This window comes from Ranitomeya variabilis, chromosome 5 (assembly GCF_051348905.1).
Source record: "Ranitomeya variabilis isolate aRanVar5 chromosome 5, aRanVar5.hap1, whole genome shotgun sequence".
NCBI lineage: Eukaryota > Metazoa > Chordata > Amphibia > Anura > Dendrobatidae > Ranitomeya > Ranitomeya variabilis.
The window spans coordinates 45,843,301-45,859,931 of record NC_135236.1 but is presented as its reverse complement, the minus strand read 5'-3'; the positions used below and the strand labels follow the sequence as shown (position 1 = coordinate 45,859,931).

Below are 16,631 nucleotides of genomic sequence, written 5' to 3'. Positions count from 1 at the left end.
TGGGTGGTATGAGTAGTAATGGGAACATGAATGGGCTTCATCGTTGCATGAAGGGGCTTAATCGTTGGGGGGAAATGATGTGTTACCCGGCATGCTCGGGTGCTGACCGAGTGTCTTCGTAAAATATGAGCGCTGGATAACGTCTTATGTGAGGACATTTGCGCATCAGTAAAGGTTATACATGCATATCTTATGTACAGGGTGGGCCTAAAGAAAATAAGAATGGTTGGTGATAGCAACTTCCTGTTTGTGGCACATTAGTATATGGGAGGGGGAAAACTTTGAGATGGGTGGTGACCATGGCGGCCATTTTGTAGTCGGCCATTTTGGATCCAACTTTATATATGGTCCACTCTGGTGTATCCATAGAAACGTGAGTGTCAGGGAATAATGAAGCACAGTTACAAACTTTGTTTTTATTTATTTTTCCTCCCTCATCTTATCTGATCAAATCACACATTGAAAAGCCATAAACTCAGTGATCCATGACTAAAGCCCATAATTCTGATCTGCAGTGATCCGCTGCAATATAATTACAGTTAAGAATCTGTACAAGTTTCTTCAGCAAAAAACAAACATTCTGCATCTATTCTATGGACAGGGCAAAGAGTGGCCCCATATTCAGAGACTCTCCTAGAATTTCGGCATCCCTGCAGGGTGCTCTGTACCAACATTGTGCCCCTCACAACAGGGGGCAGAACAAAATATTAGAAAAATTTGGAGTGAACCGCATCTACCCAAAATGGCTTCTGGAGCTCCCCTCAGCTCCTGTTATATGCTGCATATTAGGAGAATCATTTCTGTGTCAGTTTATGAGGAGCGTCCCCAGCGTCTGTACAAGGCCTCCCTCCCGCTGACAGACATCCTCATTTATCTCTGTGCATCTAACCATTCAGCATTGCGGCCTGCATCGCTTATTTCAGCCTCGTGTCACTCCCCCCCACCATCCGCTACACAACAAGACCTCTCTGCTGCAGTAATTTAATAAAGTGCTCTGGTAATGAGCTCACCTCCATGTGGAGGATTTGTTACCAAGGCTGCAATGCAGGGGTCATTCATAAGGAGCAGCCGCAGCCAACATTGCAAAAAATAACACCGCACCATAGTGCACTGCAGGTCAGCGCTGCAATATCAGAATTAGTGAGAAGAAACGCAACCGCAGGAGATGTAGCAGAGCAGATTCCGGCACTAGAACCGCAGCTCTGTGCCCCTATACTGGCGGGCTGCATGCATGGACATTGGAAACCGAGGACCAGGCCATTTATGACAATTCTCCCCTCATTTATTCATGCCGATTAATTTAAGCCCACACATTAATCTGTGCACAAATGGCACCGTGTTAGTTTGCACAATAAGGTGCACGGTTTATTGTATGACCCTCCCACTCTGGGCAATTCCACAAAACAAGATGTGAACTCAATGTAAATATTCATGTTTCAGCAGAACACTAGAGAGCTCGTCTATGTGTTCCTCATTGTGGAAGAGGTCTCCCTCTTATAAATAAGAGTGGTTCCTCCAAGTTCACCACCATTACTGACAGTTCTGAGATTCACCCCTTCGTGACTACAGTCTCTAGTACTTAGCAGAGCCCCTCTAGCTGTTAGGACCTGCTGCAAACCTGATTCACACCAGCTCATTAGGTTTTGGAGGAATCTTAGCTCAATTGTCATGGCCAACAATTCTTGGATTACTAAATAATCAGAAACACCCACAGCAGATGGTGGCAGTGGGCACTGGAGGATTCCTTTCGCACAGTCAGGCACACACTAAAATGCTGAAGTTATTCAAGAATCACCTTGACCTAGAAGCATTAAAAAAAAGCCTCCTGTAAGATCAAATTCATATGAAATCTGACAGAAGTTTTGGGATCCTATGCAGTGATGAAATAAAACTAATGTTTAGGGTCAAGGGATCAGCAGTATGTCTGGAGCAGGAAATGAAGCAAACGCTGAAAAGAGCACCCTGCCTTCAGTGAAGCATGCTGGTGGCTTGATTATGCACTGGGAACACCGCTTCAGCTTGCAATGGAAACTTGCAGCATGTGGAGGCCAAGATGGATGCAAGTTTCAGGAACACTTCGTGAGACATAGTGCCTTTGCAATGCTCATAGTGTGTGTGTCGCGCTGGTAAGTGTGGACCAACTGCGCTGCAGTCTGGGGAGAGCCTGGAGGGGCATAACCAAGTGACCACCTGGTTCTTCACTAGAGCTCCTGATACTGTGGTTAGACTTAGGTGGTTGACAGGTGCCAGTCCAGGACAGACCCCAGAACTGCAACAGCTGACCCCAAGGGGCTAAAAAAGGTACAGGCCCGGAGTAGCTGGTAGTGCAGGAACAGTATCATGGCCAGAAAATGCTGGAGCTTGTTCAAAACCGTAGGACGGGCTCAGGGTCTTAGCTTGAAAACTTACTAGACACAAATGTTTCTCAGGCACCTCCCTACAGGGGAAGGTGCCTTAAATACTTGAGTCCCCCAGCCAATAGTTGGGAGACACTTGAGTGCATGCTACTCTTAAGAAGCGGGGCACGTTCCCAAATTGTGCTGGCAGGAGACCAGTGCAGCACTCGAGACCCAGGAGTTGCAAGGAGAGCTGAAGAGAGTAGGTCATACATTCTACCTTGTTATTGTGGTCCAATAAAGAAATACACATTATCAGAGGTTAAAGGGGCACCAAAACCTTAGACCAACGCCAACATCCCTGCATGCCACTTCCTTCTCCCTGCCAGGGATGCCAGTGTTAGTGTAAGGATTTGGTGCCCCTTTATTTGGCCATGTCTTTATTGGACAGCGACAAGGAAGAGTTAACAGACCCAATACAGGATGGACACCAAGCCAACCCACACAGAAGTCAGAGGCAACACTGGGCCCGGCACCCATCATTACTATACAAATAAGCTTCTGTACAGCTCTGCACTGTAGGACGCCTTTTGCACACACATGGTCCTGCCAAAACTAACTCAAGGAGGAAAGGTTGGAGATAAGTCATTGTTTAAGGGTCTAGAAAACATTTCTCTAGACACCTTGTGAACAGATCCAGAAATCACTATGATATAGGTTTGCAGTAGAGCTACTTAAAGGGAACCTGTCACCCTCCCAGGCGTTTTTAACTAAAAGCCACCTTGCGCAGCACTAATGCTGCATTCTGTCAAGGTGGCTCTTTCAGTATTTTTCCTGATTCCTCGAATTAGACCTGGGGGCAGGTCTTTTCCTCCGTGTGTTCTGCTGCGGCCCCGGCGCTGTAAGTTTTTTTTTAGGACATGCGCAGTTTGCGCTGCCCTTCGAACTTACAGCGCAGGCGCTGGGGTCACAGCAGAACACACGGGCGATTGCTGCGTTTTGACTTCCTCAAAGTGGTAGCTGTTGAGGCTGCTGCTCCGCGAAAGGTCATCAGGGAAGCGAGGGACGCACTGCGGTGGTCACCGACAAGGCGGTAAATCCGGGAGCCCCAGTGGGACGTTAATGAAGGCAGAGGAGGCGGAGCCTGGCGCACAGAGTATTGAGTGACAGCTGGGAAGAGTTTCTGTCCGAGGGAAAAGACATGCCCAGGAATCAGGGACAAATTATAAAAGCGATCATTTCAGCGTTTGCAGGGCCCCGAACTAAAAGCCACCTTGACAGAATGCAGCATTAGAGCTGCACAAGCTGGCTCTTTCACTTAAAAACGCCTGGGGGGGGGGGGGGGGGGGGGGGGTGTGACAGGTTCCCCTTTACTGCAAAATGAGCAATTGTATGTGCACAGTGCCATATAGGATTGCAATGTATAGAGAACTTTGAGGAATGCTCCTTTAACCCCTTCATGGCCGTGGGATTTTTCGTTTTTCCGTGTTTGTTTTTCACTCCCCTCCTTCCCAGAGCCATAACTTTTTTATTTTTCCGTCAATTTGGCCATGTGAGGGCTTATTTTTTGCGGGACAAGTTGTACTTTTGACCGACATCATTGGTTTTACCATGTCGTGTACTAGAAAACGGGAAAAAAATTCCAAGTGCGGTGAAATTGCAAAAAAAGTGCAATCCCACACTGGTTTTTTGCTAGGTTCACTAAATGCTAAAACTGACCTGCCATTATGATTCTCCAGGTCATTATGAGTTCATAGACACCTAACATGTCTAGGTTATTTTTTACCTAAGTGGTGAAAAAAATTCCAAACTTTGCAAAAAAAAAATAAAAAATTTGCGCCATTTTCCGATACTCGTAGCGTCTCCATTTTTCATGATCTGGGGTCGGTTGAGAGCTTATTTTTTGCGTGCTGAGCTGGCGTTTTTAATGATTCCAATTCGGTGCAGATATGTTCTTTTGATCGCCCGTTATTGCATTTTAATGCAATGTTGCGGCGATCAAAAAAACGTAATTCTGGCGTTTCGATTTTTTCTCGTTACGCCGTTTAGTGATCAGGTTAATGCTTTTTTTTATTGATAGATCGGGCGATTCTGAACGTGGCGATACCAAATGTGTAGGTTTGATATATTTTTTTTTTTTAATTTATTTTGATTGGGGCGAAAGGGGGGTGATTTAAACTTTTATATTTTTTTTTAAACTTTTTTTTTTTTTTTATTTACTTTTGCCATGTTTTTATAGCCTCCATAGGAGGCTAGAAGCAGGCACAGCACGATCGGCTCTGCTACATAGCAGCGATCTGCTGTTCGCTGCTATGTAGTAGAAAATGAGGTGTGCTGTGAGCGCCGACCACAGGGTGGCGCTCACAGCTACCGGCGATCAGTAACCATAGAGGTCTCATGGACCTCTATGGTTACTGTCCTGACACATCGCCGACCCCCAATCATGTGACGGGGGTCGGCGATTACGTAATTTCCGGCCGGATGCGGTAGTTAAATGCCGCTGTCTGCGTTTGACAGCGGCATTTAACTAGTTAATAGCAGCGGGTGAAGCGCGATTTCACCCGCCGCTATTGCGGGCACATGTCAGCTGTTCAAAACAGCTGACATGTCCCGGCTTTGATGCGGGCTCACCGCGGAGCCCTGCATCAAAGCAGGGGATCTGACCTCGGACGTACTATACCGTCCGATGTCAGTAAGGGGTTAATACTCTCTCCAATGTACAAGAATATAACTACTATAATACTGCTCCTATGTACAAGAATATAACTACTATAATACTGCTCCTATGTACAAGAATATAACTACTATAATACTGCCCCATATATACAAGAATATAACTACTATAATACTGCCCCATATATACAAGAATATAACTACTATAATACTGCCTCCTATGTACAACAATATAACTACTATAATACTGCTCCTATGTACAAGAATATAACTACTATAATACTGCTCCTATGTACAAGAATATAACTACTATAATACTGCCCCTATGTACAAGAATATAACTACTATAATACTGCCTCCTATGTATAAGAATATAACTACTATAATACTGCTCCTATGTACAAGATATAACTACTATAATACTGCCCCCTATGTACAAGAATATAATTACTATAATACTGCCCCTATGTACAAGAATATAACTACTATAATACTGCCCCTATGTACAAGAATATAACTACTATAATACTGCCCCTATGTACAAGAATATAACTACTATAATACTGCCCCTATGTACAAGAATATAACTACTATAATACTGCTCCTATGTACAAGAATATAACTACTATAATACTGCCCCTATGTACAAGAATATAACTACTATAATACTGCCCCTATGTACAAGAATATAACTACTATAATACTGCCCCTATGTACAAGAATATAACTACTATAATACTGCTCCTATGTACAAGAATATAACTACTATAATACTGCCCCTATGTACAAGAATATAACTACTATAATACTGCCCCTATGTACAAGAATATAACTACTATAATACTGCTCCTATGTACAAGAATATAACTACTATAATACTGCCCCTATGTACAAGAATATAACTACTATAGTACTGCCCCTATGTACAAGAATATAACTACTATAATACTGCTCCTATGTACAAGAATATAACTACTATAATACTGCTCCTATGTACAAGAATATAACTACTATAATACTGCCCCCTATGTACAAGAATATAACTACTATAATACTGCCCCTATGTACAAGAATATAACTACTATAATACTGCCCCTATGTACAAGAATATAACTACTATTATACTGCCCCTATGTACAAGAATATAACTACTATAATACTGCCCCTATGTACAAGAATATAACTACTATAATACTACTCCTATGTATAAGAGTATTACTAATGATGTTATTTAAAAACCAGCCAAATTTTACATTAAAAACAAAGTAATATTGAGCTGTTACATCACTTAACCCCTTGATGTCCTATGATGGACAGAGTCCCTCATTGGACACCTCCCCCGTTTGGTGTGGGCTCCGGTGTTGAGCCTGCACCTTTTCCGGCACATGGCAGCTGACATGTGCCTGGAACAGCCGGGAGTGGAATCCTGATTCACCTGCGGCTGTTGGCATGTTAAGTGCCGCTGTCAGACTGACATGGACGCAAGTCATTACCTCCTCCTATTGGTGCCCATATCGCCAATTTTTACTCAAAACTTCTGCATCGGCTCTTTTTTTTTTTTTCTTAACTTTTTTTTGCCAAGTTACAGAGGAAGTGTGTCATCTGTAACTTTAGACCTGTCAGACATCATTTCATCTTCAGCTTGCTCAAGTGTTCACAACAGTAATTTTGATCAGGGGTGCACACACTTTTACCCATCACTAAACGGATTAGGAATATTTTATAGGTGGAGGTGCACGGGGTAGTGGACCAGACCTACCGAGATCTATAGTGTGCTCATCTGTGTGTAAATATAGATTCTAGATTCTAGACAGAAAGGATCATAGTATAGATCTGTCGGTCTGGCTCGCTATACTTTGCATTCAGGCACCTCTAGACCCCCAGGGTGATTCCTCACAGTTGTGCATATTCAGGTGGGTTCTTCTGATCTGACCCTTTTCCCCCCAGGAAGCCTTCGTCAGGGCAGATCTCATGGTGCAGGTCAGTTACCAGGACAGGCGTGGGATCCGGCTCATCCAAAAGGAAAATATATTCTATCTTTATAGAAAAGATGACAGCGCCCTCTGCAGGACAAAGACAGGCAGCGTCTCGCACATCTGAGCTCTCAGTCACTGAGGGGCCATGCAGGATCTGTCCATCAGCTCCCTCAGGGGGCTATTACTGCTACGAGGTGGGCATTAATTACTGGCCACTTTGGGGCAGATAAGGAAGATCAGCGCTGGAGAGGGAAAAAGAAAAAAAATATATTGCATGTGTGTATTATATATAATATCATTATCCCCCTGAATGAGGGAGGCTGGTAATAGACCCCTGTATGAGACTATACAACTAATAACTGGATGGATATATGCATCTATAAAGATTTTTCTGTATTCACACTGAAGGCATCAAAACTATGAATTAACACATGTGGAATTATATACTTAACAAAAAAGTGTGAAACTGAAATTCTGTCTTATATTCTAGGTTCTTCATAGTAGCCACCTTTTGCTTTGATGACTGCTTTGCACACTCTTGGCATTCTCTTGATGAGTTTCAAGAGGTAGTCACCGGGAATGGTTTTCACTTCACAGGTGTGCCCTGTCAGGGTTAATAAGTGGGATTTCTTGCCTTATAAATGGGGTTGGGACCATCAGTGGTGTTGTGCAGAAGGCTGGTGGATACACAGCTGATAGTCCTACCGAATAGACGGTTAGAATTTGTATTATGGCAAGAAAAAAAGCAGCTAAGTAAAGAAAAACGAGTGGCCATCATTACTTTAAGAAATGAAGGTCAGTCAGTCCGAAAAATTGGACAAACTTTGAAAGTGTCCCCAAGTGCAGTGGCAAAAACCATCAAGCGCTACAAAGAACCTGGCTCACATGAGAACCGCACCAGGAAAGGAAGACCAAGAGTCACCTCTGCTTCTGAGGATAAGTTTATCCGAGTCACCAGCCTCAGAAATCGCAGGTTACCAGCAGCTCAGATTAGAGACCAGGTCAATGCCACACAGAGTTCTAGCAGCAGACACATCTCTACAACAACTGCTAAGAGGAGACTTTGTGCAGCAGGCCTTCATGGTAAAATAGCTGCTAGGAAACCACTGCTAAAGACAGGCAACAAGCAGAAGAGACTTGTTTGGGCTAAAGAACACAAGGAATGGACATTAGACCAGTGGAAATCTGTGCTTTGGTCTGATGAGTCCAAATTTGAGATCTTTGGTTCCAACCACCGTGTCTTTGTGCGACGCAGAAAAGGTGAACGGATGGACTCTACATGCCTGGTTCCCACCGTGAAGCATGGAGGAGGAGGTGTGATGGTGCTTTGCTGGTGACACTGTTGGGGATTTATTCAAAATTGAAGGCATACTGAACCAGCATGGCTACTACAGCATCTTGCAGCGGCTTGCTATTCCATCCGGTTTGTGTTTAGTTGGACCATCATTTATTTTTCAACAGATCAATGACCCCAAACACACCTCCAGGCTGTGTAAGGGCTATTTGACCAAGAAGGAGAGTGATGGGGTGCTACGCCAGATGACCTGGCCTCCAGTCACCAGACCTGAACCCAATCGAGATGGTTTGGGGTGAGCTGGACCACAGAGTGAAGGCAAAAGGGCCAACAAGTGCTACGCATCTCTGGGAACTCCTTCACGACTGTTGGAAGACCATTTCCGGTGACTGCCTCTTGAAGCTCATCAAGAGAATGCCAAGAGTGTGCAAAGCAGTCATCAAAGCAAAAGGTGGCTACTTTGAAGAGCCTAGAATATAAGACATAATTTCATTTGTTTCGCTTTTTTGTTAAAGGGCCACTGTCACCCCCCTTCAGCTGTTATAAACTAAAAGAGCCACCTTGTGCAGCAGTAATGCTGCATTCTAACAAGGTGGCTCTTTTAGTTCAAAGATACTATACTTGGTTCAAGTATTCCCAAAATAAAGCGTTTTGAAACTTATCCAAAATACCTGTCTTTATCCAGGGAGGCGGGTCTGAACCCCCCCCCCTCTTTGAAGCGCCCAACTGCCGTCAGTCATCTCTTCTGGGGCGCTGGTCGCCGCCCCCTCAGCGATGTTTACCTCTGAAATCCGGCGCCTGCGCTGTGCTCTTCTGCCTGGGGCAGGCGCATTGAGCATTGGCCGTCAGCTCACATGCCGGGTTCCGGACTGCGCCTGTGCCGTGCCTAGGAATCGCAGCCCCGCACTGTGCATAATGTATAACACACTGCGGGGCGGGGATTCAGTAGCAGGGTGACCGCACTGCCCGCACAGGCGCAGTCTGCAAGCCTGGCTGGGACGTCAGACGGCCAGAGCTTAAACACAGCGCAGGCGCCGGTTTTGAAGCGAAAAAAGCGCGGAGGGGGCGGCGCCGAAAGCCTCTGAAGATTTGAGTGACGGCAGAGTAGCGGTTCAAGCTGGGGAGTGAGGACCCGCCTCCCTGGCTAAAGACAGGTATTTTGGATAAGTTTCAAAACGCTTTATTTTGGGAATACTTGAACCAAAAACTAAAAGAGCCACCTTGTTAGAATGCAGCATTACTGCTGCACAAGATGGCTCTTTTAGTTTATAACGGCTGGAGGGGGTGACAGTGGCCGTTTAAGTATATAATTCCACGTCTTAGTTCATAGTTTTGATGCCTTCAGTGTGAATGTACAATTTTCATAGTCATGAAAATACAGAAGAATCTTTAAAATGAGAAGGTGTGTCCAAACTTTTGGTCTGTACTATATATATATATATATATATATATATATATATATATATATATATATATATATATATATATATATGTTATATATACAGTATACACACACACCAATGTTTAAGCCAATATTGGCGGTGCAGATGTGCGGACAGTGAATCCCCCTGAATGAGGGAGGCCGGTAATAGACCCCTGTATGAGACCGTACAGCTAATCACCAGATTTACAGGGCAGACACCTAGAAGAAATCCACCAGGCCGAAGAGCAAAACACCTAATCTGCCGTAAATCACCAGAAGTCTCACATCAAGGAAAGAAAACAATAGAATAAAGCCCCCAATGACGGATCTGAATAAACAGACAACAATCACGTCCTGAGCAGAGCAGCGCAAACTAATTTAAAGGGCAACTCCACCCGCACTTCATATCATCACCGCTGTTGCAGGAATCATCTCCGAGCAGTAATGAAACATCGGTTTAATGAGGAGATCCGCTAAACGCCATAAACGCCATTATTTTTCATCCTAAAGAACTCCCAGCATACCTCAGGAAGTGGAGATTTCATACCGTCTGGGCAGGAGGAGGAGCTTCCCTCTGCGCTCACCATCGCTCCCTGTTGGGCAAACGTGTGCGCAGGCCTCGGTTACAGGGATAGGAAATGAGCCAACTGGGATTATTTGGAAATGATGTGTTATGGATTAGTGGAGGTTCTTTTTTTTTTTTTATTTCTTTTTAGAAATTATTCTTTGAATCTGGGCCTTGGTTTAGTTCGGAGAACTTGTAGATCACACCGTCCGATCGGAGTCTCTGGATTAAAGGCATGGCCATAGTTTTAATCTAGCCAGGTCCAGTTTTGGAGAAATCCAAGATGGTGCAGGTTGATGACGTGACCGGATCATCAGATGCCTGATTAACTCCTTCACTTCAGGGCTATTTTCCCCATCCCCCACCTCCTTCCCAGAGCCATAGCTTTAGTTTTCCCACCAACATGGCCATGTGAGGACTTATTTTTTGTGGGACGAGTTGTACTTTTGACCAACACCACATAATGCGCTGGAAAATGGGAAAACAAAATCCAAGTTTGGTGAAATTGCAAAGAAAAAAAGCCCAATTCCACTTTTTTTTTTTCCCCACCATGTTCACCAAATGCCAAATCTGACCGGCCATTATGATTCTCCAGGTCATCACGAGTTCATAGACACCAAACATGTCCAAGTTCTTTTTTTAGCTAAGTGGTGAAAAAAATTCCAAAGTTCGTTTAAAAAAAAAATAAACACATAGTGCCATTTTCCAATACCAGTAGCATCTCCATTTTTGAGCTGACATTTTTAATGATACCATTTTGGAGCAGATACATTCTTTTGATCGCCCGTTATTGCATTATAATATTTTTAAAAACTTTTCACTTTTGGCATGCTTCAATAGTCTCCATGGAGACTAGAAGGTGCCTTTGCCTGTATGTAGCAGAGGCAATCAGGCCATGATCAGATCACCTCTATGCAGGGCCAGTGTTAGCGGCAGGCAGACTAGGCAGCTGCCTAGGGCCCCCAGCCAGTGACGTGTTGCTAATAGCAGCACACCACACAGCCACTCTGGGGCCCATCAGTCAGGGGGCCCGCCCAGCACCGATTACCCCCCCGGTGCCGCATTCAATGCTAGAGGAGAGAGCACCAGATGACGCTCCCTCTCCCATCATTCCCATCTGCCTGCAGATGCTGAGCCCAAAGCCGAGCCGGGAGCAGAGCAGGCAACGAGGAGGAGAGGAGGGGATTGTGTGGGTTTTTTTGTTTTAAATATATCAGTGATTAAGTACTGGACTGTGGGGCTGAATTATAGTCTGAGGGGGCTACATTGTACTCTATCAAGGACTACATTATGCTACGTGGAGGACTACGGGGAGTGCATTATGCAATGTGGAGGACTACGGGGAGTGCATTATGCAATGTGGAGGACTACGGGGCGTGCATTATAATATATGGAGGACTATGGGGTGTATTATACTAAACAAGTAAAATGCTGCCTATTCATCGAGTGATTGGATTGGTTATGCTGGAACAGAAATCCTTGTTCTCGGCAGCACACCGCCGGTGTAAACTGTAGATGTGCTGCTGATAACATGATACTGTATGGGGATCTGTTAGTGATCTATTAGTGATCGTTCTGTCCCATCATTCTTCCTCAGATGGTGGAAAGAGGCCGGGAAACGAACGGCTTCACTATTGTCGATCGCACTCGTTTAGCGGCCTGAGATCAGCGCTTGTAAATACAGCAGAAATGCTTCTGTGTGATCTGCAATATGTCAGCATTTGGGGCCCTTTTTAAACTTTTTGCCGAGGACCCCACTTTGCCCAAAACCAGCCCTGCCTGTACGTAGCAGAATTCTTCACTTCCTATGACGTTCATAGAAATCCAAGTGACAGCCACAGAGGTTTGCTGGAGACGTCTGGTTGTCATGCCGACCCATCGGCGACCCGTGGTCATGTGACAGCCAAAGGGTGGGATTTCCCATGCGCTTGCTGGAAGCGCGTGTTAAATGCCACTGTCAGAGTTTGACAGCGGCATTTAACGGGTTAACAGCCGCGGGAGGATCGCGATTCCACCCATGGCTATTAGCGGCACATGTCAGCTGTTCAAAACAGCTGACATGTGCTGGGAAACATGTGGGCTCAGCACCGGAGGCCGCATCAAAGGGAGGGAGTCAGACATCGGCCTACTATTACGCCCGATGTCAGAAAGGGGTTAACTTTTTTTTTTTTTTTTTTTTTTTTTTTTTAAATATTTACATTTTTTTTCCCCACATGCTACAATATAGTCTCCATGGGAGACCAGAAGCTGCGATCATACGATCGCCTGTGCTACACGTAGAGCGGCAGCCCTGCTGTGTGTAGCTACAATGATCACCTGTATGAGCCCTGGCCACTGGGTGGCGCTCATAGCTATCCAGCTGTAAAGGGTCTCCTGCAGACTCCGGGTTGTCATGGCAACCTGCGGTCACCTGACGAGCTTCCATGGTGTGAATGTTAAATGCCGCTCTCAGATGGTCAGCGGCATTTAACATGATAACAGCCGTGGGTGGATCGCCATTCCACCCGCAGCTGTTACAGGCAAATGTCAGGAGCTGAACAGACATGCACGGCGCGCATCGTGAAGGGGTTAAAAGGAATTTTATTATAACTCCACCCCCATATTAGATTTATATCTGAGAGGTCTCACTATAAAAAAGGGATGCAAGAAGTTCTGCAGCAGCTGCAGTGTAGTGACTGATTCTAGAGAGTCTCTGAAGCAGCTGAGGGAAGTTACTCAGAGTTAGTCCAATTCAGATGTTTAAGACTAAACTAAGGCAGGTACTAGCTGCTGCAGAACCTCTTTACAGAGCAAACTAGGAGCTTGTTCTCAGTAAATGAAGAACCAGAAGAGCTCAGCCTCCTCACCTGTGGCGGGGTCACTCCCAGCAGCCTGCACTGGGGGTCCTCCAGCCCAGCCCCCTGCCTGCTCCCACACACGGGGGCCCTGGACTGGCTGCTGCCCTAGGTCTCACCGGCTCCATTTTACTCTCTGCTGGGCTTGTCACAAAAGTTTCTACAACTTTCTAGCCAATCAGAAACTTTTGGACTGGACCATTCCATAGAAGAGGGGGGTGTTCTTAGTAGAGATCTCAGTCAGTACTAGTGTCCTGCGATAGTGGGAATTCCCAGTGACTGATCACACAGCTGGGGACGTTACTGTATATGTGGGCGGCATTAACTCCTTCAGCTCCGGGACACCTGAGCCTTCCCCCCTTCATTCTGCACTTCTGCTTTTTTGGGCTGTATTCAGTGTGTGGGGAATGCAGCCAGGTTACAGGATTCTTTTGTATAGTACTTGTGACATTAGCCGACTTCCATTTTTTTTGCAGCAAAAAAAAAAAATTAAAAAAAATTGAGGGTTTCTGGTGGGGCGACATCCTTAACCCCTTCACTTCCGGAGCTTTTTCCGTGTTTGTTTTTCACTCCCCTTTTTTCCAGATTCATAACTTTTTTATTTTTCCGTCAATATGGCCATGTGAGGGCTTATTTTTTGCGGGACGAGATGTACTTTTGAACGACACCATTGGTTTTACCATGTCGTGTAACACAAAACGGGAAAAAAAAAATTCCAAGTGCGATGAAATTGCAAAAAAAGTGCAATCCCACACTTGTTTTTTGTTTGGCTTTTTTTTGCTAGGTTCACTAAATGCTAAACCTGACCTGCCATTGTGATTCTCCAGGTCATTACGAGTTCATAGACACCTAACATGACTAGGTTCTCTTTTATCTAAGTGGTAAAAAAAAAGTTCCAAATTTTGCTAGAAAAAAAACAAAACAAAATTGCGCAATTTCCGATAACGGTAGCCTCTCCAATTTTTGTGATCTGGGGTCGGGTTAGGGCTTATTTTTTGCGTGCCGAGCTGATGTTTTTAATTATACCATTTTGGTGCAGATACGTTCTTTTGATCGCCTGTTATTGCATTTTCATGCAATGTTGCGGCAACCAAAAGAACGTAATTTTGGCGTTTTGATTTTTTTTTCTCGCTACGCCATTTAGCGATCAGGTTAATCCTTTATTTTTATTGATAGATCGGGCGAATTTGAATGCGGCGATACCAAATATGTGTAGGTTTGATTTTTTTTAATATATTGTTTTATTTTGATTGGGGCGAAAGGGGGGTGAATTGAACTTTTATATATTTTTTATTTTTTTATATTTTTAAACACTTTTTTAAAAATTTTGGCATGCTTCAATAGCCTCCATACGGGGCTAGAAGCATGCACGACTACACGATCGGCTCTGCTACACAGAGGTGAAGCACAGATCACCTCTATGTAGCAGAAATGCTGGGTTACTTTGAACGCCGACCACAGGGTGGCGCTCAAAGCAATCAGCCATCAACAACCATAGAGGCCTCAAGGAGACCCCTGGTTGTTATGGCAATGCACCGATGACCCCTGATCATGTGACGGGGGTCAGTGGTGCGAGCACTTTCGGCCGCGCTAGTTAAATGCTGCTGTCAGTGGCATTTAACTAGTTAAAGGACACGGGCGGATCGCGATTCCGCTCAGCGCTCATTGTGCGCACATGTCGGCTGTACAAAACAGTAAGTCAGCTGCTGTCAAAAGGGGGTACCAAGATGGCGGCCAGAGGGCGCTCCAACCAGTCCATGGCAGGGCGTCAGTACCTTGCATTGCGCCAGGTGAGCGGCAGAGTGAACACACACGGGCGAGTGCCACATTTAATGCGGTTAGCGTCGACAACAGCAGCTAAACGGTTAACCAGCAGTGATCAGAGCGCTCTGTAGTGGCTGCTGTCTGTATGACACAGCTGAGACCGGCCCAGTATGGCGGTATAGAATGGGCATCAGTTATCACAGAGGGGTTAACCACTGGCTCCCCGTACAATCTGCATTAGCCGTGTACAGTCCCTTTAATAATCAGCGCCGACCCGCCATGATTAGACCCTCGATCCTCCCTTGTTCTGGATCACGCCAGCAGGTGCTTTTCACACATCCACATGTCTGACCGATCCCACAGATTTATTTTTTTTGCCCCCATCAAGTTTGGTGCATTTTTCTCATCTCTCGTTAACATAATTTTAAATAAAGCTGCATTGCTTTTGATACTTCCTGCTATTGATAAGGACACATGAGCTTCCAAAGTCCAGGCCTTTTTCCCTCAAACATTAAAACCCTGCAGCTCTACTTACCAGTCCTACAGAAAATCAGGTCTCAGCACAACATGCCCTCTCACTCCAATTATACCCCCTCCTCACTGCTCCTGAGTCAGGACAGCTGCACCTCGTCTGCGCGGCCCCCTGCCCCCTGCACTCACTAGCGGCCACACGGCTATGTTTAGGCTGAGAAGTTTTGTTTTTTTTTTTTAATTTAAATAACTGATTTTTCAAGCAATATTTTTAGGAAATGCTTTTTTTTCATAATTTTTATGGTTTTTTTGCAGGTTTTTTTTTTTTTAGCAAATCCGCACCAAAGAACGCCTGTACTATGGCCCAGAAATAATCTTCTCATTCATTTCTAGTGAGAATGGACATAGCTGTTTATACTTTCAAGCTGTTGAGTTCTTCCAAAAAATGCCAAGGGGCTAAAAGAGGCGACATGACCCCTGTTCAGAGGTTTTCTGCTATGAAGGCATTCCATTTTTTTTTTTTTACAACAAATGCTCAAAAGATGCCCGAGTGTTTATGCCTCGAAAAATGCTAGTATTAATAAATGGTTACTATATTTGAGAAAAACATCCAAAAATTATCCTCCTCCTTCCACCACAAAAAAAAAAAAAGAGAACGCCAAACAAAAACATTTGCAAAAACTCTCCAGGAGAAAAAATCAAAAAGAAACCGCTGGCATCTCTTAAAGCATAGAATTTTTTTTACCGCCGGGAAACATCATACACTTAGGTCCAAGCTTTGCAAAGGGAAGAAGCTTGCTGGATTTACCTTCAGGCCAAAGTTAGACAGAGCTTCAAACACCTCGGCCAGGTGCTTCAGGTGGTCTTCATATGTGTTGGAGAAGACGATGACATCATCCAGGCACAACAGGACGGTCTCAAAATTCTTGTGTCCGAGACAGCACTCCATCATCCTCTGGAATGTTCCTGGTGCGTTGCACAGTCCAAACGGCATGTAGTTGAATTCATAGAGGCCCATTGGTGTCGTGAAGGCAGTCTTTCCTTATCCGCCTCTGCGACGGGAACCTGCCAATACCCACTAGTGAGATCTAAGGTGGAGAAATAGCAGATTTTAAAGCAGCTAATGAGTCTTCGATTCTGGCAGTGGGTATGCATCCTTGTGTGTAATGCGGTTTGTCTGCCTGTAATCAACACACATCCTCATTTTACCATCGTTTTTCCTGACGAGAACTAATGGAGCTGCCCAGGGGCTACAACTATCTCTGATTACCCCAGCCTCCTTCATCTCTCGTAAC

The 16,631-nt window shown here is 44.9% G+C and overlaps 1 protein-coding gene across 4 annotated transcripts in view; it reads right to left on the bottom strand.

Annotated features, from left to right (window-relative positions):
• ACHE (acetylcholinesterase (Yt blood group)) overlaps positions 1 to 15,517 on the bottom strand; it is a 48,136-nt gene extending 32,619 nt beyond the window's left edge. For 2 of the 4 annotated variants that reach the window (XM_077261770.1, XM_077261774.1), the window contains exon 1: positions 13,114 to 13,268. The gene's annotated coding sequence lies outside the window, so the exon portion shown is untranslated. Of the gene's footprint in view, positions 1 to 13,113; positions 13,269 to 15,400 lie in introns of those variants that run through there. The other 2 variants (XM_077261775.1, XM_077261772.1) reach the window with 2 other exon arrangements.
• Positions 15,518 to 16,631: the final 1,114 nt, after the last annotated feature.